The sequence below is a fragment of the Bombus fervidus genome, chromosome 18 (assembly GCF_041682495.2).
Source record: "Bombus fervidus isolate BK054 chromosome 18, iyBomFerv1, whole genome shotgun sequence".
NCBI classification, from domain to species: domain Eukaryota; kingdom Metazoa; phylum Arthropoda; class Insecta; order Hymenoptera; family Apidae; genus Bombus; species Bombus fervidus.
The window spans coordinates 7,347,044-7,374,150 of record NC_091534.1 but is presented as its reverse complement, the minus strand read 5'-3'; the positions used below and the strand labels follow the sequence as shown (position 1 = coordinate 7,374,150).

General features: G+C 41.4%; 1 long non-coding RNA gene across 3 annotated transcripts in view; it reads right to left on the bottom strand.

The window, feature by feature from the left end:
• LOC139996411 (uncharacterized) overlaps positions 1–27,107 on the bottom strand; it is a 283,455-nt gene that overhangs the window by 141,902 nt on the left and 114,446 nt on the right. Inside the window, exons 6-7 of one of the 3 annotated variants that reach the window (XR_011802229.1) lie at positions 25,889–26,016; positions 25,412–25,827 (exon numbers count right to left, since the gene is read on the bottom strand). This is a non-coding gene — a long non-coding RNA (uncharacterized lncRNA). Of the gene's footprint in view, positions 26,017–27,107 lie in introns of those variants that run through there. The other 2 variants (XR_011802228.1, XR_011802230.1) reach the window with 2 other exon arrangements.

The following is a 27,107-nucleotide window of genomic DNA, read 5'->3' as shown; positions in this document are numbered from 1 at the left end:
AAGAAGAAACAAAGAGAAAGAAAACGTTCGTACTTGAGGACTGTCTATTTACAGTGTGAAAAAAGTTGTAAACAATAGGTAGCCTAAAGGAAGTTCATAAAAATGTTTGCATCGTCAAAGGTGATGGCAAGACTCGTATAACATAGAACAAAGAACAAAGAGAAAAATAAACGATAGGAGAAGAACAAAGAAATAACCTAGTGCCTACCATATAACCAACTTTTTATTATTATTATTAAATGTATACCTTACTATTTGTCCATTTGGGCAATTTGGTAAATTTTTCTAACATATAATCAATTTGTTAGATTTAAACATTTTTATTTATTAGACTATTCTAGTTATTCCAAAAAAAAAAAAAAAGAAAAAATGCCCAAACGTCGGTTGCTTTTATACGCGAGGATCTGCACTCAAACGAATGGGATTTAACATGAGAAACGAGATGGTTCCATTATCCGAACATTCTTGTCCCCTGTTAGTTCCACTAATAATGGAAGGCTGTGCTATATTTCCAAGTTAACAGCGAGTCTTTACATTTTCGCGAAACTTAGAAAGCCTCGCGACGATAAAAAGACGGGATTACCATAAACGAAGCGGTAAAAAATAAGCCGGCAGACGTAACAAGGTTGAAACGGCGGCCGAATGACAGTGATTTGCGTAATTCTTTCTTAGACAACGGCGAGTAGGTTAAACAAAAAGAAATTTCGAGTAGCAGCGTCGTTGTTGAAGCATCGTCTGCAACATGTGCTTGCGCCGGCCAAGCCAAGTGTGTACGGTGCCAGGTGAACGGTGCAACGATCGTCGAGAAAGTAACTGGTGATTCTGACTCTTGCGTAACGAGTTTCATGGACTCGCAAACGCGGAGCGAGCCAGCGGAGCCGAGCTTTTTCAAAAAGCTTGCGTAACGCCATACCGAACGGCGCGTCTAAGAAAACATTACCCAACCGCCGAGAATTCCTATCGTCGCGAGCCAGCTCGAAATCGCTTTTCTCGGAACGATTCGACCGGATATCGAGACGAACAACGGTTTCCGTGTCTCTGGACACGACCGCTTGCCTCGTCCATCGAATATCGCTGCGCGACAATTTTCTAGAAAATAATTCTTCCAAACATCTTGCGTGGCATCAAATGAATTTCAAAGGAATTTCGCACGTTGTATAGGAAAAGCGAGGTTACTGGACGCGTGACAAACTCGATACAGGTACCGTGGCAGATGTAAAGCACAGTTCGTTCGAGGCGTATTGTCGTCGTCGTCGTCGTCGTCGTCGCGTTTCGCTTTCTCGCCAGGAATCCGACGATCTTGTCGAGCCGCACAAGAACACGTGTCTCGTGCACCTGTATCACGCTATGTACTGTATAGTCCATCAACTATTTCACCACGTCTGCTGTCCTCTTGCATTTACCGCGCTGCCCGTGTAACGTTGTTACGTGGTTGGTCCCGGATCAAGAAGCTTAGCTTGTTGCTCTTCTTGTGACAAGAGTTTGGTTTATCCTGGACACCGCGGTATTTCCATTCTCGCTCATAAGCGCTGCGCAATCTGCTGCTTTCATGCAACGTGCGATTATCGAGCTGGCATTGTTGTCCTCGCGGTTCACTCGTTTTCAATTTTAATCGAAGAGCGTCAGCGAAAAAAGGCCACTGCGACTATCGTTCGCAAATGAAGTTTCCTTTTGCTTGAGAATGCTGTTTACGTGAAATACGCTACGTTGCGGATTTTTATGCAAAATTCGTATCCCTCAGAATGCAATTGGGCGGGTAAAAAATCTTGATGGAAAATTGTCTTGTTTGTTAGATGGTGTTAGAATGCCAGATATGCTTTGGATGTTTGATATTTTTTCGCGTGTTATGGGAAAAATTTTGTTAAAATCAATGCCACAGTTATGGGAACAATTCACACTGGATTTCTATGTTACGCGATCAGTTTTCTAAATTAGGCTGCGAGTATAGCATGTGCCCCAGTCGTGGTTCAACATCTGCTTCGATTATTCTATCAAATAAGAAAATCTCCACTGCCGCTTACTATAGCGTTCTTAGGGAAACTACGTAATGGGCTTACATCGTTTCTTAAAATACAAAATTCCTTTTATCGCCGGTCAACGAGTCCTCGAAACATTAAAATTCAAATACTGTACAGTGGTACACGTAACACGTTTTCTTCAATAAATAACATTATTTACTAAACGAAATATTATTTTCCAAAGACACTTTACTTTTATTCGCCTCCACTTTCCAATTTATTGATTACTTACTGACCTTACTCGCTCATTGGCAAAAGCTTCACTGTGTGAAACGTAAAGTACAAAATAAAATTGAATACTCGAAAATTCAGTTAGCTAATTGAAACTATCGTAGTCGTTAATTAATGATCTAATCAAGCTACCGAGCTAACTAAGAGTTAGACCGAGGATGTCCATGAATTTTGGTAGAAATCTCAATGTGTGTGTTTATATAGAGTACATATATATATATATATGCATGTGAAAAAAACAAAATATCTGAACTGAAATATTTAGAGACTGAGAGGAATTTATGTTCAGCTTGTTCACCTAAATTTTTGGTTAAATTTTTATTATCGTGTTAAACGTACGAGTTTCTTCCAGCCTAGGCTGCCAAACGAGCTTTCAAAATAACTCTTTAAGCTTCGTTAATTCCCTAATATTCGTGTTATAATAATCATAATATGTATACATACACGTAGTTAATTATTTACAACATGAACATAATTCTCTAATTCTATACTAATGCAAAAGCATGATTAAATCCTAGACGAGACGAATCTTCTTCTTATTCTTCCTTCTCTTACTCTTTCCTACATTTTGTTATAGCGTTGTTATAGTATGATGTATAAAAAAAAAAAGATATAAAGAAATTGTACCGTGTCATTAAGCGAGTTCAACAGGCAAGTGATCACACTTCTCCTAAAAGTCTTAACAAATTTCAAACTATAAATATCGAATACATAATTTATTGTACATTAATACTCTATACAAATTTTAAATATATAACTTATATATCAATTGTATATGAATATCGAATGTATAGGCTACATATTAAAATTGCACGCAAATATCAAATATATAAATTAATTTTTAGAATAATGAACTCGAGAAAGTTTATTTTTATTTACGAGGAAATTTATTAATAATGAAAGTAATCAAAAATTCCGTAAATCTTCTAAAAAAAAAAAAAAAAATAATCTACAACCCTACGGAAACATTCGCCTGCAAAACCATCCATTTCAAATCGCATTGTATTTTTAATCGTCACCACCGTGACGATAATAATTTCTTCAAGCATCTAATTTATTTATCGATCGATCGATCGATCCATCGAAAAGAGCGAGTCGATTATAAACTTAAAACAGCGCGTGCTTTACTTTCCTGAATAATAAATATCAATATCTGGAATTGAAATATTAACGAGTACTCTCCGCCAGAAAATCTGACGTCACTGTCTACCATTAGAATCGAATTATTAAATTTCTATCATCATTTGCATACGGCAAGTATTGACATTGAAATTGTGACTTTAATAGCGTCGCGTGTTATATCGAACGACGATGGATTTTTACGACGATATCTCGCAGTTAATAAAAAAGTTACGCGAAAGGCGGAGAAGATGAAAAGTCACGTTTCCTGTATTTTTCTATTTTTTAAGCGAAATAGTTTTAAAATACAATAATACCTCGTCGATCAATCGTACGATATGAAAATTGTCTTTCTATTCTATTTTATTAAACGCGACTCTTTTCATTCGCTTGAAAACTGTTACAATATTTCTCCTGTTAAATAACATTCAAACGTTGCTTGCCTTAACAATTACGCTTTTTACTTAATTACATTTAATCAGAAATCGAGAAGAGACTGGCATCTTCGAATGGGAAAACAGTAAATCATTTCCTCTTCTTTCCAGTGTTCTTCAAACGCAAAAATTTATCACGAATTTTGCTAATCGAAACGTAACTAAGCTCGCGGTATTCGAGAAAAATTGTCGCGGCAAATTGCTTCTAAAAATCTACTATAGAACTTCGCTTATCTGAACTGCATTCGCTGCAACAAAATTTTAGTCGGCCGATTAAACGAACCGTTGATTGAATTCAGTGACAGTGGCGACCGAGCAAATACGAGAAACACCCGTAAACTCGACTAATCGTATTGTGAAAACTCTCGTTTCCATTTTCTATAAGTTTCTATAACGTTCGATAGAGAACTGGGGAATATTAGGTTGTCTGAAAAGTTTCTTTCGCTTTATACAAGAATTTTATAATATTTTATTAAGTTACGATCCATTTCGTTATATTTCTATTATTATTTTCGTGGATAATTCAATAAACTAATATAAAACGAAAAACACTGTGCTTCCATTGTTTCCTTACAAAACGAAAGAAACTTTTCGAATTAAAAATTCGAAGAGAAGAATTTAAAAGGCACGATAAACCTTGGAATTTCCATTTCGAGTAACAACGAACTCTTATTATCATCGAAATACGAACGAAAAACATAGTGGATAAATGAACAGAATCAGTTTAGATACAGTGGCTGCCGTATAGCGCAGTTTTTGTATAACGCGACAAAGATATTGCGCGGCTACTGTTCTCACAAAATAATTTCGTATAATAAATAAAATAATATTCATAGAATAGAATGATTCAAAGGATTGAAAATGAATATTTACCGAAAGGAACACGTCGAAACGAATAACAAAGATCGTCAAGGTATTTCCCAATTTGAACAAATCTAAACGACAAATTTGTATAATTACATGGTTATTAAATTTCAAATAGATAAACAAACAAAAGATATCTTTCGCACGCGTTAATAATTTCTATTTTAATCGACTAAAGTGCGTATGCCATTTGTTTCTAAAATACTGTTCGATGAAACATAGGAAAGAAAAGTTGGCATAGTAACGATCGTTGCAAACGCGTTTATTTTAGTTTTCGCACGTCACAGGGAAAAAATTCCCGTACAACGCAATTTCCTGTAACGCGAATTCGTATACGACGTATTAATCGCGTTGTACGGGAATCTACTGTGTTTGTCGTGCGTTCGTCCACGGAAACAGACAAATGCAGTTTCGTTCTACGACGTATTCGACGTGAATTAACGCAATATTAATTATAAATGTTAATGACTTACCAAGCGAGGCTCACTTGCAGCGTGGGTTAAGCGGCAGCAGGAAGACGGTGCAGGGATGCTCGTGCATGGGCCGCAGCTGTTGAAACGTGGCAGTGAATTCGTAAAACAGCTAATACGAAGATAAAATAGCGCAACGTATCGTTTAGAAAAAATTTCGCGACGAAAATTCGCAACGCAATTGCGAAACGTGCTACCGAAACCGAAGGAGAAACTCGACTGGCTCGTGCCCTACAAACAAACGAGTAGGACGTTTGCGTCGAATTTTCAATGACACGTACCGTTTCTGTGTTTACATTATACGACTACGTCTAATTGCTTTTTCAAATTGAAAACAAACCGCGTACCTGCCACAAAGGCGACGCGGCTCGCGTCTTACGACGATCCACTGGCCTACGACACGGACGTTGTTCTACGTTTTCCTTCCGACGGAGCCAACGACGAAATTTCGATTTCAAACGAAGACGTTTGCGGGAAGAGATGGGCGAGAAATTGGAGAAAATGGGAGGCACAGGAGAGTATCTTCGAGTTATTCAGTTTGCAGAGAACTAAAATTCGACGTACACAAGCTTCGTGGAAAAAATTTTCCTTCCGACGGAGCCAACGACGAAATTTCGATTTCAAACGAAGACGTTTGCGGGAAGAGATGGGCGAGAAATTGGAGAAAATGGGAGGCACAGGAGAGTATCTTCGAGTTATTCAGTTTGCAGAGAACTAAAATTCGACGTACACAAGCTTCGTAGAAAAAATTTTCCTTCCGACGGAGCCAACGACGAAATTTCGATTTCAAACGAAGACGTTTGCGGGAAGAGATGGGCGGAAAATTGGAGAAAATGGGAGGCACAGGAGAGTATCTTCGAGTTATTCAGTTTGCAGAGAACTAAAATTCGACGTACACAAGCTTCGTGGAAAAAATTTTCCTTCCGACGGAGCCAACGACGAAATTTCGATTTCAAACGAAGACGTTTGCGGGAAGAGATGGGCGGAAAATTGGAGAAAATGGGAGGCACAGGAGAGTATCTTCGAGTTATTCAGTTTGCAGAGAACTAAAATTCGACGTACACAAGCTTCGTAGAAAAAAAGCTTCCTCTTGGAACACGTTTTATTCGACACAGGCAAATGCGAAGGTTAAAGACGCGAGAGGCGATGGCAATTACGTGTTCGATCGACGAAAAACCATTAGATCGATCTCTTTTGCGCTGTTTCTTTCGCAGACGTGTTTTTTGCAACAATGTGCCTTCGTACAAACGTGAAATCAAGTCTGTGAAATATCAGGGTGTTTATTTCGACAGAACAAAATGGATCGTACGTAATTTGAAAAAATAATGAAACATTATGCTTCTATTATTTCCTCGTGAAACGAAAGAAACTTTCCGGACAACCTACGTTTGCAGACGCAGAGTCAGTAGACTTACAAATTTGAACTTCGACTCGTAGAAGCCTGGCCATTCGAAATTGCAGTCCGAGCGCGTGGCAAATAATTCAATTTGAATTGAGTCTTCCTGCGATTTCTACAGCGTTTCGCAGCGGAGCAGAAGAACACGAAAATCATAATCTTGCAAAGGTTCTTACGGAGCTTCCCGTTGTCCCGCGTATTTTTATCGATAGCTTTTGTCCAGAGTTTACGTTGCGCGATATTATGGCTTCGTGGACGATCGTCCAGAGGCGCGTACTTTCTCGACACAGCCCCGTTGAAACAAAGTGAAAACGACTGAGCGTAACGAGGGACGCATGAGTCCCCGTAAACGAGGCGAACCCGCAGACGCAGAGAAATCCGTTTCGAAAAAATAATTGCGATCCTAACGGCGGACAACAACGTGTGGTGGGTCTAACACGGGGCAGAAGCGGCTACGCACAGTTATCGCCTGTGGTTGCGTTTCCCGCTCGTCCTTCTGTTTCTTTTCGCCCGGGAAACAGAGACGGTGGCTGAGAATAACGAGAAGACAGAGAGAGAGAGAGAAATTGGAAAATAGGGAAAGCAGAAGAGAAAAGGAACGAAGAAGGAATACGACGATGACAAACGGCGACGTTGACGAGCACCGAGATTCCTGAAGCTAACTACATGCTGTCACACTCGCGTATAACGCGCTATTGCGCGCACACCTGTGTCTATAGGTGTATTTATGTGCACAGGCGGGAACACGTGTTAGGGGACGACGCTCTACATAATAATCTGGCCATACACACACATACAAACGTAGCCAGGCTTTGCTGCCTTTGTACGCAACGTTGGCTACGCAACAGCAAATACGCGGATAACGCGGTTACCAGCGGACGAAGATGACGCGGTTCTCTTTAAAATTCAACCTGGCCGCCCGTACACGCTGCTCTTCATCTATTATTGCTCGTATTTGCGCGTATTTATGCGGCTATGCGCCGACCCGTGTGCAGCTGAATTCGCTCACCTGTTTGCTCTGCGTCCACGCCGTTGCGTGTGCGTGCGCGTATGCAGAGCAGGTGAACGATGATTCTGTGGGAAAAGCAAAGCGCGTGGAGCGACTGTATGGAGGAAATTAGACCGACGATTCTTACCAGGTTAATTATCGGTTCGCTTGGCGGGCAGAGTTATGAATTAGTCGAGGCAGCGTTTAAAGGGTGGAAGGAGGGTAAAAAGGTGGACGATTGGCAGAAATGTTTAAAGGGACGAACGTAACGAAACTGGCTGTGGGAAAATAACGTTCGAGACGGGGACGAGCGTAGGGAAGAAATATGATTATGAAGGTAGGTGTTGTTTTAAATAAACTTTTTCGCCAGCCACGATTTGTGAACTCTTTACGAATGACAGAATGTAGGATTTAATTTTTAGTTTCATTTGTTTAGTACACGTGACATTATAACGTTAGGATATCAGGCAGAATAAAGCTACGGCTAAATGCTCTTTCTGCATGCAACCATTTTTTACAGGAGAATTTATTTTATCTACTCCTAGCATTATAATAATAACACGCAATTACGTTTAATAATAGTAATTTAATTATAATATATTCATTATAATAACAATGGGACTGAAAAAATTGTTGCAATAAAATATAACCGAGCATTTTTCTTATTAAGGACGTCTGTTTATAGAATAATTGCGAAATAAAACGTTACGAGGAAAATATAAAATTTTGAGTAATTCATCCTCTCGTTGCATCTATCAAGTTCAATGTATTTTTATGAAATTCAAAGGAATTCGATCGCCTGATTTATCATCCTCGTTGCATTTTTATAATTACAGGCTTCCAATTGAAACCGGGTTATAAAACGTACAAATGTTACACGATGATTTCATTGTTATTTTAACGCGACACCTCGACAGGACATTTCGCCAACTAATTTTTATTTCAAACTTTTCGTTCGCGTATTTTCTCCGCGAATGCAAAATGTTTGAGAAAAGAGATATTAAATTATTTTACACGCGAGAGAACATTCTCATCTACTAGACATCGTATCGTAATTCTCAATTGTCTTGGTGGAATTGTAATTTGTAATACGCCGATGAAAAAGAACGATCGATCATCACACGTGGTAAAATTCATCTTCGACGGTAAAATCACACTGCCAGGAATATCTCGCGTCCTGACCAGCGCAGGTTAATTTCGAGATACAGGGTAGCAATTAAAAGTAATAGTACACCTACTTTATCAAATTTCCCTAATGATATCAGAGATATGGGATTAAATTTATGGCATATTATATCAGTGCACATATTAAAAGCAATTATTTAATGTAACGATCGTTATTTATTGTCGTTTAAATGTTTGAAATTGGTCGAATGGAAAATAATTTCCCAAGCATAAAGATAATCCCATACCGTTCTGTATGGCATGTTTGACATTATTTGAAACAATTCACAGCGAATGTTTTGCGAAAAAGAAAAAAAAAAGGGAAGAAAAAAGAGGAAAGAGAAGGGGGGGAGGAAAAACCATGAAAATGGAGATACGAGGATTGTTCAGACGCTAAAAAATGGATTTAATTTTATGGAAATGTGTGTAGTCTAATTGAAGAGATGGTATTGAGAATCGTAAATTGCTTTTTAATCGACGAGTTTCATGAAACATTTCAGGTGAAATATGAATTGTCATTTAATGCGCATCACTTTAATAAGTTATACAGGTTTATACACATACTTCGGTTGATTTAAAAATAATAATAAAACAAAACGGCAAACCGAAATAAATGCTTCGTTCGTTTCATCACTTTCATTTAGGGATTAAACGAAATTGATAGTGACGAGTAAACTTTCCACGCCCCCCCCTCCCCGCCCTACCATATTATTTTACCTTTTATTTTACAAAATATTTAAAATTCATGACAGTAAATGATAAAGAGTTTTCAACGTTCAACAATCAATATCGAGAAGTTCGAAGCGGAAATAAATTAATCCCAAATATTTAAACGATACGCTTTGTAACTTTGCATAATCACAGCTCGTCATAACTGGCGTAAAAATAAAAATACTCTGACAACTTTCCTCCGCAAATTCCCCACCCAATAGACGTATAATTGTACAAACGAACGTCAAAATCAATTGCAAACTTAATATCAAAACGGTCACAAGCAACGTCTACTCCGGAGCGTAAGAATCTTCGATTAGACGAGTCCAGCGTTTAGAAAAATTGTACTTGCCCAAGTTTCTCATGCATTGCCGATTGATTGGTGCAGGAATCGGACGATTCCAACGCCAATTCCAAATAATTTGTCGACTGATCGCGAGCGACGAAAATTCCGCTAGATAACGTCTTCCCACTCGGCTATTTTCCAACTTTACGTAAGAAAAAAAAATACAAGCAGAGAGCTACGACGTTGGCCGAAGTTCCCCATAAAAATCTTGATCGTCCAGCAAATACTCGTGGACGAAAAAAATGTTAAGTTCGCCCTACTTCTTTTACATCTGCACGGCTGCATATCCCCCTTTTGTTTTTTATTTATTTAGTAGATTATTTACAATCAATTCTCATACAGAATTTTAAGTAAATTATTTTGGCGTGGTACTGTAACTTGGATTATAAAAGCTTGTAATATGTTTGCTTCTAGTTGAATCTAATGCTTCGATCTAAGGGGTACTGCCTCTTTAGTCTGCGGATCTGATCCGTCGTGTCGAGTAATTGGGTAACTAACGGGTTTTGGTGCTTGTTGACTCTTATATTATATCTGTTTCTGAACTTGGATATTTCTTCTTTGACTGTGGGTATCTCGAGGTCGCGATGTATCGTTTCGTTGGTAACGTACCAAGGTGCGTCTATCAAGGATCTTAGAGTCTTTGATTGGAATCGTTGGAGAATTTCTACGTTGGAGTTGCTCGCTGTTCCCCATAGTTGGATCCCATAGGTCCAAACAGGTTTCAATATGGCTTTGTATAGCATTATTTTACTCTGCGTGTTTAAGTCGCAGCGTCCGCCAATGAGCCAGTAGAATTTGTTTAGTTTCGTTTTCGGTTCTTTGGATTTCTCTACGATGTGCCGTTTCCATGTCGTTCTCCTGTCTAGAATCATGCCCAGGTATCTGACTGAATCTTTGTTTGGAATTGGAGCATATCCCCTTAACGAAACAAGTTACAGACACGTTTCTTTGGGTAGCAGCTCGCACTGTTCTACTAAACTTCTAGGGCGCAGTTCTCTTGCTCGCGTCTCGTTTCAAAAAGCACCGTGAGGAGGACTAAAAGCTTGTGGATTTTCTCCGGTTTCAACTGTTCGAACGTGGAGCGGCAAAAAGCTGCAAACAACTCGTTTCACCGGCGCTCTTGTCCCGCGGACCAACACTTGCCACAAATTCCAAGCTACTTAGTGCACTTGTCATTCAGAGACACGCGGCGAAACATTTACTTTCCCCCCGTTGCATACATCGGTCTGTGCACACAAAGCGCGTGCTTGCGCATGGTACACACGTAAAAGTATGCACGTACGGCAGCAAGGTCGCCGTACAGTGTGCCAGAAGTGCTAGACACGTGGTTTATCGTACACCTTGATCAATGAGCGCAACGCGGCCGAGTGAATGAGCCGAATCGCGCCTCAACTCGCTAATCCACGCTACTGGACCGAGCTACTCGCACAGCCTGGAAAACGAGGCAATTTGTCGCTCGAACAGCATCGGTTTACCCCGAGACAAGATTTTGCGAAAGTTGTGCTCTGTTGATCGGAATTGGATAATGAGAAATTGAACAACTCATTTTTCGGAATTACATCAGCTACGTGTAGTAGTTGCTTAGTATAAAAGTTTACGTTGCATCGTTTTTTCCCTCAATTGTTTCCTCTAATTGGCGCCTCTGACGCTTTTCTTTACGATGTCACTGTGTGCAGCGACCTGTGCGTACACCAACAGGTATATTCGCGGTTAGAAAACGAGAACAGCAGAGGAGAATGTTGTTTTCCTTTTGCCTGTTCTCTCTCTTTTGCTTTCTCTCGCTCTCTCTCTCTCTCGTCGTCGTCGTTTATCGAATCGGGGAATCTGGACAAATTGAACGCGGAACGAGAGAGGCGGATAACTTGATGACGCTGGGATTGTGAGTTACGACGACAAAGAAAAGCGTACGCCACGTGGGTCGCTGTATTGGCGATAAATTGAACCGGTTCGGCAATGAACATGCGACAATGCGGATTGTTTTCGTCGATATATCGAATTACGTGGAAATTTGAAGTTCACGATGTCGTTACCACAAGTGTTTCCCCTTTTCTTTTATCTTTGCTGAAATTAATTTCGAGGAGGAGGTGTCTTCATAAGATTTTTACATCAAGTTCTTTCTTCACTTTCGTTGCAGTAGAATTTATTCACGTTTATTGGAATTAGAACGAAATTCTGGCTAATGTTTGATTAAATGGCTTCTTAATTGCTTGAATTTCATATTTACACGCGAGTTCTCTTTATAGTTTTAACGAGAGTTGTATTTTGCAAAAGAGAACCACTTGTTACATAAAACACTGTTAAAGTAGCTTTCTATCGGCAAAGGATATCAACCTACTCGCTTCCGAGTGAAACACGTTAATCCTATTGCAACGAGCAAACACTGTAAAAGCTGCAATTAGCCTAATAGACTTCTCCGTTAAAAGTGTCAATTCGCTGGACAAGACCAATCGCAAAGAGTGCATGCACCGATCATTAAAAATGTCGCTTCTTCGCTCAAACTAAACCTAAACTATTCCACTGATATTGAAACACCAAACTCTATCAACTCGTTAGCGCTGCACACTGCAACTTGATCCAACCATTGATCCAAGGTAGACCCAAACTCGTAGATCGAACGTTCAAGCTGTTTCTGCTTTTCCACTGTCTGCTACCATCTTCTTAAATTTGCAATCATTCACAGCCGTGTGCCAAACGACTATAGTGAAAATCAAGTGTCTAGAAGCCTACTAAAGAACGTGAAAAGCAGATTGCAAGTTGCGAACGAATCTTAAAAAGAGCTCGAGAGACAAGGTCAAGCGTTACAATGGTCGCAACAGCGTCAAACCACGTAAATCAGAGAAACACAACGTCGACATGAAAATAAAAGTCGAAGCGCGTCCGTGGAAGCTCCGCAGCTTCCTATCGTTGGAGAAATCAATCAAACGAGTGCGATCGGACGATATCGCCCTTGTTCTCTCGCTCTTTCGGTTTTCCCTCGAAAAAAGAAAAAAAAAAGAGACCGGACTCCGGTGCGTCTCTATTTGTTTCACGCTGATTGATCGAGGGATCGACAGGTCGATTCTCGGACGAGGTCGCCGGGAAGAGCGGCACGTGGCGCGTTAAATATGGTAAACGAGCGACGTGACAGCCACCACGCGAGGTTCGGTTTCCTTCTCTTTTTCCCTCCTTCCTTTTCCCCCCTTCCCTTTCGTTTTACACGTGCAGCGACGCCGCAAAGCGCATTCCCCGACCTGATCGCGGATATTCCGCGCGTCACGCGACTCGCTTCTTGCAATCCACGTTCGTCAAGCGCGATCATCGATCTATCACCGTGTCCCGTTCGTCAATCGGACGAATCGACTCGGTCACGCGCGCTCCGAAGAAACGTGATTGACCGAGTCCCTTTTCCCTACTTTTATCGACGTTTCTATGGCGTAACGGAGTATCGCTGTTAAAAACTGCAAGTACGTGATACTTGTACGTTTGATGATCGTAGCGGAGGTCGAATACCGAGTCGATGAACTATTGCATTGGCGACTAAGCGATTGCGGAGTTTGTCAGTAGCAGCTAATGTCACTTAGTTGCACAAAATTATACAGCAAGTAGGATTTTTTATTATCGTTTAATTTGTACTTTACAATTTGTCCAGGACATTTGGTAAATTAGCAAGATGTTCGTTGATTTTCCGTTGCAGATGCTGCGAGCTGATAGTCACATAATGAATCATCAATGTGGAATCATCGCGATGGAGATTAAGACGCCAGGGAAGACAGGAGGATCTGGTGTAGCATGGAAATTGGACTTTAATCGTCGCCTCAACTGTGACCAAATCGCGCCATTCTTCTTCCTCTTTCGAAGGCGAATATAACGGAGACAAGCGCAATAAAACGAGCACCAAGGATCGCGTTAACGCGTGACAAAATCTCACGGACAATTCTCCGCTTGCAAATTTCACTGGCTTTCGGACAAAATTCCATCCGCGATACTGTCCGCTGCGAACAAAGATATTCGCGACGATACAAATATCGAAGCTAAAGAAGAAAAAAGAAGAGAAGAAGAAAAACGAACGAAGGAAGATCAAATTGAACAAACTATCGCCTGTAAATAAATATTCAAACGGGAACGCTGTAGCTGGCGGATGTTCGTTAACGCAAAGTGCGAAACTGATATTACACGTTCTCCGGTAATCGAAAGAGCGGGAAAAAAGGGAGGAAAAACACGTAAAAACGTGGTTAGTAGGTCGGCGTTGGCGGAGCTATTCAGTCGTTATTCCTTTTAGCCGGTGGAAGCGCCAACGTCCTTCCGCGTGATTACGGAATTTCACCTGTTGCCGGCTATTACTTCTGCCGCGGATTACGTAACAATTATTACGACAATCGATTACCATTTTATCGAGGCCAATGGATGGATACTGAAATCGATATAAACTAGATAAGAGCGCGGATCGCCTTTTCGTCTTGCGTTTATCGTTCCCGGCCGCGATTCATAATTTAACAACGCGCAACTGTGCAAGTTCGATTCGTAAATCAGTTGGTCGATTGCTCCTCGAAGGATGATCGTAGTGAAATTTAACGCTTTCTAATAAACTCGCTGACTCGCCTGTTAATTTCACGTTTAGTCGTTTCACTTTCTGCTGGCAACTCGACGATCGTAATCTTGCGGGGATGTCGATAACAACAATTTTGGAAAAATGAGAGAGCTTTTTGCTTAGACATACAGAAGCACGTATCGCGAGATGGCATCCGGCTGGGCATCGTCGTGCGCGTGTTATGCGAGTCGATCTACCATATGAGAGTTTAATATACACAGAACAGGTCACAGGTGTTTTTCAATTTGAGGGAAAGACTAACACGCAGGATTTTGTAAATAGTGAAACCAAAGCAAAACAATGGTAAGAGCGTGTGTATATATATATGTCGGAGATGAAAGGACATCGGGGCCTTTCTTTCGCAATGTTTGGGAAGGTCCCCGATACTTTAGTCCAGACTTTTTATTGTAGCCGTACTTAAACAACAAAACTGAGAAATAACTGTTTATGAGTTAAGTCAATTATGTTTGCCCCAGATTTATGACAATGGGCTTGGGCTCGGAGTGACATAACGGGTCGCTGAACGTAGCCACGTCACGGGAGGGACGTGTACCTAACGGAGGTATGAAATAATTAAATAACTCTCCTTGAAAACAGAGATTGACCCGAGGGATGCAGAGAGGTACGGAGAGGAGTATGTAAGGGCAGTTCCACCTGGACTGAGGCTGAATCCGATAAGTTCGACTAGCCCAGTGAACACGTACGTCGAGTTCCTAATCGCGATCGTCATCCCGTTGGCCGTGTATTCGTTATCGAACCTAAATTCACCGTCATCGACATCTCGATTATTCACTCACCGATGTCACTCGTTAACCTTTGCAATACATTCGCTTCAATAAATATTATCTGGTGTACAACAACGATGGCCAACTCGCAGAAAGATTCATTACACGCCCCTCATTCCAATGCCAACCCGACATACTACGACCCGTGCTTATTATAACATTTGAAGTTTGAACAAAAATTACGTCCGGACCCTTTTTGTTCAGCTGCGCGTCTTTTCCTGTTTGTCTATTTGTTTATTCAATTTGTTTATTCTTCGCGACGGAAACATCCTGCATATATTTACCATAATTGCAACGCGACATTCGATACTGTCCATTATTTAATATTGATCATTACGCGCCCCGTTTTCCGAAGACAAAAGATTTAGTTTTCGAGAAAATCGAGTTGCAAATTTATCGAGTATACTTGAACATGGCTAATGAGTAAATCACGTTATCGCGCGAGCACGTTCAAGTATACTTGGTCAATTTTTAAACTCCATGTTCTCGTAAACTAAACTACCTTGAACGAATCTTATTCCACATTTTGTTCTTATTTTTCATGAGAAATCACCTGGCGCCCGTTTGTCAAAAATATTTCCATATTAAGCAGGTTAAAGTTCCAAACTCGAGCAAATGTTTAGCAGCGCGTGTGCTACATAGGAAATCGCGATTCTCAATTCAGCGATAAAAATTACTGTCGATGCGAAAGATCGTTTAAACGAGAAACGAGTGGCGAGGCGTGGCGTTATAAACAAGCTATTTGCATATTGTGCGAGTATTATGCAACGACGACGCGGTTTGTCAGGCTTCTGTTTACCGGCGAGAAACGAGTACATTATGCGAGTACGTAACGTGATTATTACGTTAAAACGTGGAAACGTAATTATAGACGCGTAATGAGGAATCGACTGGCTGTGATGATCCTATTTAAGGAGACAAACGTGTCAGGCATGTGAACCAACAGATATCCATAAAAAAAATTTCGATCATTACGATTCTACGAGCACCAGATTTCTTAGCGCGATAGACGTAATGACCACTATCCGTCATTCTATAAGACTCGGCTGTCGTCAGGTATTCCGTTGGCAAACGCGTCATTAATCCGATTCGATTGATCGATAAGGTGAGGAGGTAGCCGCACGTGGCACGATGAATATGTCCAACTATTCGAATAGGTGAAATCATCGCGACTTGTTGTTAGCCTTCTCCCGTCTTACCAATCAGCAAGCCGCTAGGCTTCTCTAGAGAAACCTGCCAGAGCCTTAGAACGACAAGAATTTAATTCCATCTACGTTTAGATCTACGAATTCTTTAATCAAACAGCGAAATATGATTTGTCGTCTACGGTAGCCTTTAATGACTAGAAATCATCGAGTTCTTTCAAAAATATACTCTGTTCTTGTCCCATTTCTCCACGTGGAATGGCAGAGGTCTTCACCTTCGCGAACTTAGGTGAACACGACACGGGTGTCATAATTTTCTGATTTTTATCTCTCAATATTTTGTAAAATATTCGGAAAGTAAAAGGCTCTAGTCGCATATGTCATATGGCTAGTCCAAAATGAAATTCGTAAAAATGCCAACGATGCTAACATTGTGAAAGACGATCACAGGACAACAGTTGGAAGAATGGAAATGAGAAAAAATTAAGCTCGTACTTGTAAATTATCTATTTATACTCCGGGAAGCTCTAGTTCCATGTGACCGGTGGTTGTTCTAAAATAAATTCATAGGAATCACTTGCTTTTATCGCTGCTACGCGAGAATCGCTCCTTAAGAATCCTGTCGAGCGAAGGTCAAGCTTGCTCGATTGTTTCTCCGTATACAGTCGATACGTAGGCTATTAATCCGGTTTACGATCGATCGATCGATCGATCCGGATCGAGGTAGTCGACGAGAGGCGCGCGTGCCAGGTTAAATATGGCAAATGACTCAATTGGAGCTGCAGGTCGCGATGTTTGCCGCGCTTTTTTATCTTTGCCCAGCATGTCGTGTCTCGCGCGCTGACTGAATCGCCACACGCTGGTTTATGCCTGCAATATCCCATATCTGCTATTTCCAGATGCGTTTCGATACTGGAAACACCAAGTTTTATTTTGCCGTTGAAGTGAAACCGACGTTTCGTTGTTTCATAGCTTTTTCTTTTTGTTTCGATTCCGTTTCGAAATATTTTTTAATCGATTGCGCTGCGAATACGAAAGGAAATTCTTTGCTCTGGAAATTGGTAACTGGCGGAGTAGCGCGAAATTTGAGGAACACGAAGCTTTATTTTACCATCGAAGTTCCACGTACGGATAAAATCCGAATGCTCGGCGGCGTTTTATTTCTCACAGCCGGCATCGTGATTTATAGTTTCACGGTTTATAGTTTCTCCTCGCTTCGATTTTTTTAAATATATCGCGATGTTTTTAGTTGAATTAGTACGTTTATCGTAAGATGATGACATTGTATGATATCCTTTTCGCAAAATTTCGTCGGCTTTTGGATACTTTGCACGACCAACAAGAAGATAATTATTTTGAGAGGCGCAAAGAATTTCCCGGCGATGCACGAAACTCGTGTTTCGCTCGCGTTAATTAGCCAGCAAATACGAATCTTTATCCTTCGCACTTCACCGCTAAAACAATTCTACGTTCGATGTAGCTAGGATTTAAAGATTCCATGACGAAACTGTTCCGCAGACAAAATTTACTATACTGATTACTTCAATTATAATATTAATAATGTTATTAGCATGAGGACGATAATATTACGTGTAACCTACTTCTACTCTTCATCTAGTGCTGAATAATAACAAAATATTTAATTCCTTCTGCGTTTAGATCTACGAATTCCTTAATCAAACAGCGAGATATATAATTAACGAGAAACATGATTAGAAATTATCGATCTCTTTAAAAAATTTACTCTGTTCTTGTCCTATCTCTTTACATGGAATGACAAAGGTGTTCACCTTCGTGAACCTTAAAACATTAAAACCAACACCTTGAAAATGATACGAATTTTGATCCCTGATGATCTTGGCGAGTCGAAAATGATCGATATTCTTTGAAAATTTATTCCGCTCGTATCTTCCTCCGCGGGATGCTAGAAACTTTTTTCCATGAAAAGTGACGTGAATTTTCCCTGGCGATGGTCCTTAAAAATTAAAAACGATCGATTTCGTTCGCGTTCTGTTCTCACATTCTTTACTTTACCTTGGCGATTGTCAGGAGAAACGTAACGTGTCAGCCTCAAAATTATCAATTTCTGCTGTCAGTGTTTCAAACGGAACCAAAGGTTTTTTACCATCGCCAGTTCCGATCATTCTCGCGCGGATTTTCACACGTAATAGCGTGTAACGGTGAAGAGTCAGCGCTTTCGATCCGAGATGCGCGTTCTGCTGGCTTGTTTTTATACGAAAAGAAACGTCCTTGTCCGTACGAGTGTGTTGCGCTTTCTTTGCGCGTCCAGACAATTCCATTCGCAAGCGAAAATGTGTTACTGTCTATAAACGGCGCGGTTTAGCTCGTGCACCTCGCATTCCCGAACTGGACTGGACGCGGATTCTATAAGGTTACGCCCTTTTTGCGACGATTTGCTCGGCTTGTTGGCACGTGAACACGCTTCTTGCCGGCGGCTTAGACAAGCTGACCGTGTTGCAAGGCGTCGGATTAAACGGCTCGTTCTTTCCACCCGAGATGAAGACGTTCCAGCGAGCTCGATCATAGAACTCGACGTTGAAACCTCTAGGAATTCTTGCGACGCGAGCTAACTGGTTGAGAGTTTAATAGAGGAGGATGCACGACGAACAGACGCTTCTTATATCGTCGTCTCCTTTTTACTCCGCTTTTCTAACCTGTCTTACAGCTGTGAATACATCGATGTCAGTTTTTCGTTCATCGTCGGCTTGTCGCAAGGATCACACGATTAAGAAGTATTCGTTTTTCGGCCTGTTCATTTGCAGCGTAAATTCTCAGACATCTATTTATTTATTTATTTACACGGCAAATGATAGTAGTCAATTTTCTAACTTTGCATTAACGAAACAATTAGTATACGTACGGTTTGGTGCTAAAGTTGAGATACTAACACCTGAAGATACGTTAAAAAGTTCATGTCCAAAGAACTTCTGAATTCAAGGAAGCTTCTGCTGCCTCGAATTTCCTGTCTGACACGCGGAGAGATAATCAAAGCTCACGCCGTTCGTGTCTTTTACGTTGACTCTGCTATTTTTCGCGCAGGGTTTACTTCGTGAAAGAATCTAGTGTTGGAGAAATTATAGTTTCTGAGGCATTTGACGAGGAACGGAGCAAGATACTAGAACAGGGAATTATAATATTTGTATAACAAAGATATTTATTTATTTTGACATTTCCTTCTTGAAGCAAGCAATTATTTTCCTTTCACTATGCGGCTTATTCTTTGCGCTTTAATTGTCCGTAAGAAAATGCTGTGCGCGCAGGGAACATATAAAACAATTTCTTAAAATTCACTTCGTTCTTCGCCACTTCATGACTCAATGACTTTATACTCTCCGTACAGTTAATATACTTTCGACCTGGCAAATGGTTCGAACACGTCCATTCCTAGTAAACGGAAGTTCTTTGTTCGCGAACCTATAACACGAGTCACGTGCGAATGACGAGAATGTCATTAATCGCGCACTAATTAACCGGTCAGCTGTTTTTCACGAGCATATTCGTCACGAAGAAACGGCGATAAAATAGCCATATAGAAATTAAGAAAGAAAACTTTACCGAATGTCTGGACAAATTGTAGGGTACAAATTAAATAAAAAAAAAAAATATAAAACACAAAACACACTCGTAGTACACTCGTCATCGCTAACTTGTTGCCACGCTTGTCGCAACAGCTAACTTAGCTGCAGTCGTTTGGCAATAAGTCGCGTGAATCCTGGAGCGTATCAAGCGACTGGCCGACAAAACTGCAGGAATTGTCCAGTCGAACGTGACCCACGTGGCAGCAATATCGCTGCTAAGAAATACGCAAACGCTATGAGAAACGCCTTCGTAATCGGTGATGGAAGAAGAGCGCCAGGGGGATGGCAGGGCAGGCGAGGGTAATTATGCGAGTACGCACCCCTAGCAAACAACGCGCACGTCGGACGATATATGGGCATAACGTGAAACTGATACAGCGCGTATTCCTGATAAATTGCGCGTAATTACGGCCGCTTATGTAAACAGACGGCAGATGGCGTGAAATCGCCGTGCATTAAGGGCGAACCGTGGAAACTGGAAGCGAGGAAAGGGAAAAGGAAGGAAAGAAAGTCGAGAATGGGGAAAGCTGTTGGTCGACGTACTATACCACGAGCATGTTGCACGCTTGTTCCTCTTTTAATTGATGCCGCGGGCTGCAACAGGACCCACGGGCACACGCTTGAAATTGAAACGCTGAACGAGCCAGCTATAATTCACTCGGCTGTAATAACGCTTGCCCTCTTCTTGTCCTACACGCGTATTCCTCTGTTTTCTCTTGTCACCGTGCGACTTGTTACTATAGCGCGAGGCAACCTTGCCAACGCGAAATATCGCCATCTCTTCGTGACGAGTGTATTCGTGAAAAACGGCTCAGTTTCTACGCGAACATTGAAATAACTTGCACGGAACTAAATATCATTGTAAGCGAAGGCGCTCGGATATTTAGAGGCTCGAAAGGAAAGAAAGAAATATGCATGTAATAAAAAATGAGAACTATGAACGTTGTCGAACATGGTACGTGGTGCACGAGGAACGTAGGTAGCATCGACCAGCCCCGTTTACACGTACACACGGCGAAAAAGCCGGCCAAGCTTCGTTATCCATTCATAAATCCCATTAAAACCATTGAGAGCGGGCTCCGCGTGGCTGACCTTCCTCCCTTCTTGCCACCTCTCGTACGGCCGGCCACCCCCGGCTGCAGGGTCCGACACCGCCCCCTTGTCGTCCCGACACGCTTAACACCTCGCGATCCCAGCCAGAACATAATTAAGTCATTACACGTTCGTTTTACACGGTCGTAGCTCATTTTTCTTCCGGCACGCGGACCAAATCACCGATTTTATTCATGAGATGTTAACAGGTTCTTGCGCCTCTTTTTCGCTCCTGCGCACTTTTCGCTCGCTGGCCGTGGCTCCACTGTCCGTGTTAGCCGCCCGCTCACCGTGTTAAACGCTCCACGCGCAAGGATTTTTCAACGTTTTTCCTCGCTGGACACGCTACCGGTCGCGTGTAATACGCGCAGACGGTTCGCTAGATTTTTGAAGCTTAGAGCAACTTGCAAGTCGAGTGGCTTACAGACTTTTACTCTGTTGGCACACGATTAAACGCTAAGCTTCCTGGTTTTGAAATTTAATCGAAGCTCGTACTTTCGTATCTCCGTTGTTCGTCTAACTTCCGATTAACGAATTTCTCAATTTTTCTTAATTACACGAAGAAGGTTAGCGTTAAAGAGTCTTTGTAAATGTAACCTTCGGAAATTGAAAATCGCGGCAGGTTTCTTCGTTGAAAGTTTCTCTTTTATCATTGAACTTCTACTTTGCAATTTGTCCAGCTGCACTTGGTCAATTTTTCTAGTTTAATTTAAATAAAAGCGCAGACGGAAGGCGAATTCCGTTACCATGCGCGATTCATGTTAATTCGTTTCGCGTTCCAAGCCAATGTGACAAATTGACGAGAAACGATAATTCCTTCTCGCAAGTGTCATCCTTAGAAGGGACCAATGGGTCAGTTTGAGCCATTTATCTACTGGCAAAAATTATCGTTTGCTAGTTTCTACTTTGTTTATTAAATAATAAACACGAAGAAATTTGAACGACAACTTTGATCAAATCAATCCTTGTCGGATTAAATCCGCTTGCAATAAAACAAACAGGTCCATTCACCTGTTACGTTGAAATTAATCGCATATTATTCTTTCGCTCCTCTCTTCTCTTTAATCTTCTTTTCAAGGCGTAAGAAGAATATATTTTATTAAAGATATTCAACCAGCCAGGTGTGTAAAGTCTAACACAGCAGGAAGCTCGTATAATTAAAGCCCCGAAAGGGACAAAGGGGCGCAAGGTCAAGTGCAATAAAACAGAGAATGCCAAATATAACAGCAGGTAGAATACAAAAGAACAGCGGGTAAAGCGGAATATCTGGAGGAGGAAGGAGGAAACGCCAGCCAGAGGCTAATTGCGAGAGTTGCAGCAGCAGAAAAGAAAAAGTATTTTACGTTGGTTCAGACGTTCAAAGACGCCATGGTTTGGGCCATTTCGAGTCCCTTGAAATTTATTGTATTATAAATAAATGAATATTACAAATATTCCAATGTTTTCCAATATTTTCAAATATTCCAATATTCCCAACATTCAAATGTTTCCAGTGTTTATCAGACAAGGGTTTAACAAAAATCGATAAAAGGAGGTTAATTAAAAAAGAAGGGAAGTTAGGAAACGAGTGGTGCGCGAGGCAGCAGAAATAGAAGCAGAAACGCGCGGCTGACGGAAGTTGCAACACCGATAGCTCAAATAATTGCTCGCCGTCATAGTACTCGACCAAACGCGTCGGAGTCTGGTTAAACATAGTATCAATTCACGTAGCACGCGGGCACAATTATGTCATTACCCGCTGTCGATGTTTAATCTTGTCAGCTAATCGAATCGATCCGTAATCGAGTCTTTCCTCCCTCGATTCCCCGCTTCCGGCCAGAAGCTCGCGCCAAACATTCCACGAGAAGTTCGTGCGAACCATCAATGAATCTCCGTTTAATTAACTAGCTATTACCAGGCACTGGTATCGGAAGAGTAGTCGGAAAAGAAAGAAATCGTCGAGTGGGAAATAAGAAAGCAAATTTTTTGGCACATTGGCATAAGGGCGGATTTTTATTCCTTTTATTTTTGTCGATTTTCACCGAAAATATAAACAAACGTAACGTAATAAATAGCGAGAAGTCTGATTAATACGGGGACCTGGTTGTAAGACAGTTTTATTTCGGAATAAAGGTAGAGATTTTTTAAATCCTCCACACGATCCACATTTAGCGTAAACTTGTGGTATTTTATCGTAGTTTTAATAGTTTTTCAAACACGGAATAAATTAGCGACGGTGTATTGAAATTTAGTTCGGAAATATACCGATACATGTATTTAACAAATGGGTTAGAGTAGAGGAAAGTATGAAAATAGGAAAAATATAATAAAGTTGTAAACAGCTTTGAAAATATTTCGCTAAACGTATGAAACTCGTTGGAACGAAGTGCGGGGAACTCGATACAACTGAACGGTATAAAACAATACAGGGGAGGAACTTTATCGATATAAAACGACTGCGTCACGCGAAACTTTTACTTTCAGTGGCACACAACGATTACTCTGCTCACGCATTTTCCACACGTGTACTTTTTCTATATCCTTCTTTATTCGCTTGAAACGAACTGTGCAAATATTTCCTTTCAAAGTGCGCGTTCAAGGTCTGCATGTGAAATCCTCGAAATTCTTGAACTTCTCCAATCGATATTTTTCGACATTCGCCACACGTGTACTACGAATACATAGAAAGGAACAACTGAATATTTAACGCGTAGTAATTGTTGGCCAATTACACGGAGACTGGCTCAAGATGCTAATTCGTTTGAATAAATAAAATATAATAAAAAAATCTTTTGATAAGTCTGAATGGGATTACCATCGAAGAAAACGTCAACGGTTGAGAGAGAGAGAAAAGGACAATGAGGTAGTGAAAATAGGAAGAACAAAAGCGAGATTTTATATTTGGTTGTGCAATTATTAAGATCGAACAAATGCGTCTGATAAGATTAACGTGCAGTTGAATAAAACGACGAAAGAAGACGAAGCATTTAATTTAGTCGCGTGAAGCATAAAGTATGTTCAAGTATGCGAAGAAGGTTCGAAAATTACGAGAGACGAACTATGCTGAGATTTATTTACCACGAGGCGACCTTGCAAAGCGATAAAACATACAAATAAAATATACAAACGCGATCCTTCGATACATAGCTGACGGTCAAAAAAGTCGGTCAGTCGTTAAAAACATTTACAGGAGAATTGCTGGCATTACGGAAGCGACGACAAAGACGTTTGAAGACGAGGACGATGTTGGAACGCGCGAAACTCGCAGTGAGACACGGGGACGTATATACGCAGTCCTTGGACAAATGCCCGACAGTCGAAACTCAATGACTCGTTATAAACATTTGCTGGAAAATCAGCGCGTTACAGAAGCGGCGGTGATTCATCAGGACGAGTCAATAGCACTGGCGCTTCGTCAAATATTTATGTTGATTCGTTACGCGATGAGCGCGATCGGGCCACGTGTTTTCGTGCGATCGCGAAAGAACCGAGGAATAATAACGAGCACGGGAATAAATGGGAGGCGGGAAGGGGCGGAGGAAGGCGAGCCACCGACGGGACGGTTATTAATCACGCGGCCCGGCAATCAAATGTATGTAAATATAATCAAACAATGTAATGACTGTTTTGCTCATGAAATATTTATTACGTTCGACGTTCAGCACCTGTGGCAGGCGGTGTAATTAAGTTGCCGGCGTGCGCCGGGCGTCACCGGCTTTTTCATTTCCCGCGTACAACCGCGACTTTTCACTTTGAACCGGCGCAGCAATCCTCAGAATACGCGCGATAAGCTGCTATTTCTCAGTCGAGAACACCGATGACGAGCTTTGGCACATCGTTCGACGCAACTAGCTGAACGTCCGCCAACGTCAACGTGGAAATCGAGTCCTTGAAGCATCGTACGCGAAGAAATCTGTCAAGCGAACCTTCGAGCAGCCTGCTGACCCCAACGATCAAGTTGACCAAACGCCAGCGACTGAACGCGACGAAAGTCTATCGAAGTAAACGCGATATACTTCCCGATGGGAATTCTCGTAATTACCGTCGATTACGTGCGACAGAAGATGAAGAAGGCTGGAACTCGCCGCTGTAATTCTGCAGCCCGACGCGTTCGATCGGATATTCCACGAAGACAGGTAGCAGAGATCAATGGGAATGCGCGCGTATGCGTACTATCCGCACACGAGTGCAGTTCTCAAGGACGCGAGGCACCAAGTGTAGGGGTGTAGACAGGGTGCGAGCGAAAGAAAACGAGAAAGAGAGAGAGGAGAAGCAGGACATTTACTAGGAAACGAGGTGAACCGTTGAACTGCAGGTGTGTTCTGGCGTTGACGTACTCGCAAAGCTCGTCGGTACACAAAAGTCGACCCATTTTCCATCCTTTCTCCCTTCCAGCCCTCCGTCCTCCTCTTTACGGCTGATGCAACCTCTCTCTCTGTCTCTCCTTCTCTGCCCCTCTTGTTCTCCCACTCACCCTCTAAATCGTTCTCTCTTCTCCCTCTTTTATCTTTTTTTTTTTTTCGTTGGTTCATTCCCTACCTACCCAACGCTACGAGCCGTCACACTTGTTGCACGACAGAAAGGGAGAGGAAGGGGTTGAGAGCGGCGGAGAAAGAGGGAGGAAGGTGTGTAAGGCCGTGTATATAAACGACGTCCGCAAGCCCGCGATTGATATCGAACTGATATTCAAGTTCGTCTGTGTGCCAGTTGCTACGTGTTCTGGAAATTGTTGCAGCACTGTTCATTGTCAAGGTTCGCTGCCCCTAACCTTCCAGCCTCTTACCGAATAAGCTGCCTAAGTCGAAGTGCTGGCTGTTGACGTCTAAACGTTTCTTTCAATTTATGGTGCTTAGTTTACACCGAACGTCTTGGCTTCTTCTTCCTGTACCCTTTTTGCACGGATTCTATTGCCCCATAGTCTGTAAGTTATATACACGTCGAGTCCCTTTCTTCGAAGGGATATTTTTTCAACAAACTTACTTTGCGAATATTTTGGACATCTTTTTCTTGGCTTAAATAAACTTGAGGTTAAATAGAATTCGAGGATTCTTGTTAAGGTCGTTAGATCGTCGCGCAAGCGTCCGTAGACAGGTGGACGAGACAGTTTTCTATAGAAATGAAAAGTGGAAGGTTTTGCCGAGCGCGAGATTTGAGTTGAGAACGCAGAATCCGATTCTCTTAGAAACAACGTTCCTATTCTTCGCGAAAACGTTGTTCCTAAAGCGCGCTACGACTTTCGACGCTCGATGGCTAAGTAGCTGATTTTGAGTCATCGTTCAGCTTTAACATCTGCGCAATCTCATCCCAGCCACACACAGTGTAACCTAAGTACCTGCCATAAATCCTCCGAAAAGCAGAACAGCGTCAGACTAACTGCCTTAAAAATATGGACAACGTTGTAACTGCGAGCCGAGAAATTACAATAATCCGGGCTAAGGGAAGTTGTCAGCGTGTTCTTAGGCAGAAAATTTATGACCGCCACTCAAGTAGGCTTACTACGAGGGGCAACGACGCATAGAGCATCGTCCAAGTTTCCCTAATGCGTACAAGAAACATTTTATTTATTTATTTGGAAGAATTTTGCGATCAATTCTCATTGAGAATTCTAAGTAAATTACCATGGTGTGAATATAAGAAACACAGAAAATCCTCTACTTTAAATACTCCGTTTTTCGCTGTACATTGTCGCGAACGAACTCGCGTTTCCCAACGAATCTAAATCCAAACATTAGATTCGCCTAATCACGATGATCATTTATTATTATTCACGTTATAGTACCACGCCAGAATAATTTACTTATAATAATTCTCAATGAGAATTGATTGTAAAATATTCCCAAATAAAAAGAGAAAAGAACGAGAGATTTCATTGAGTTCGATTGTCATAAAAATTTCGAGTAGGCTTACTACGAGGACCAACGACGCATAGAGCATCGTCCAAGTTTCCCTAATGCGTACAAGAAACATTTTATTTATTTATTTGGAAGAATTTTGCGATCAATTCTCATTGAGAATTCTAAATAAATTATCATGGCGTAAATATAAGAAACACAGAAAATCTTCTACTTTAAATACTCCGTTTTTCGCTGTACATTGTCGCGAACGAACTCGCGTTTCCCAACGAATCTAAATCCAAACATTAGATTCGCCTAATCACGATAATCATTTATTATTATTCACGTTATAGTACCACGCCAGA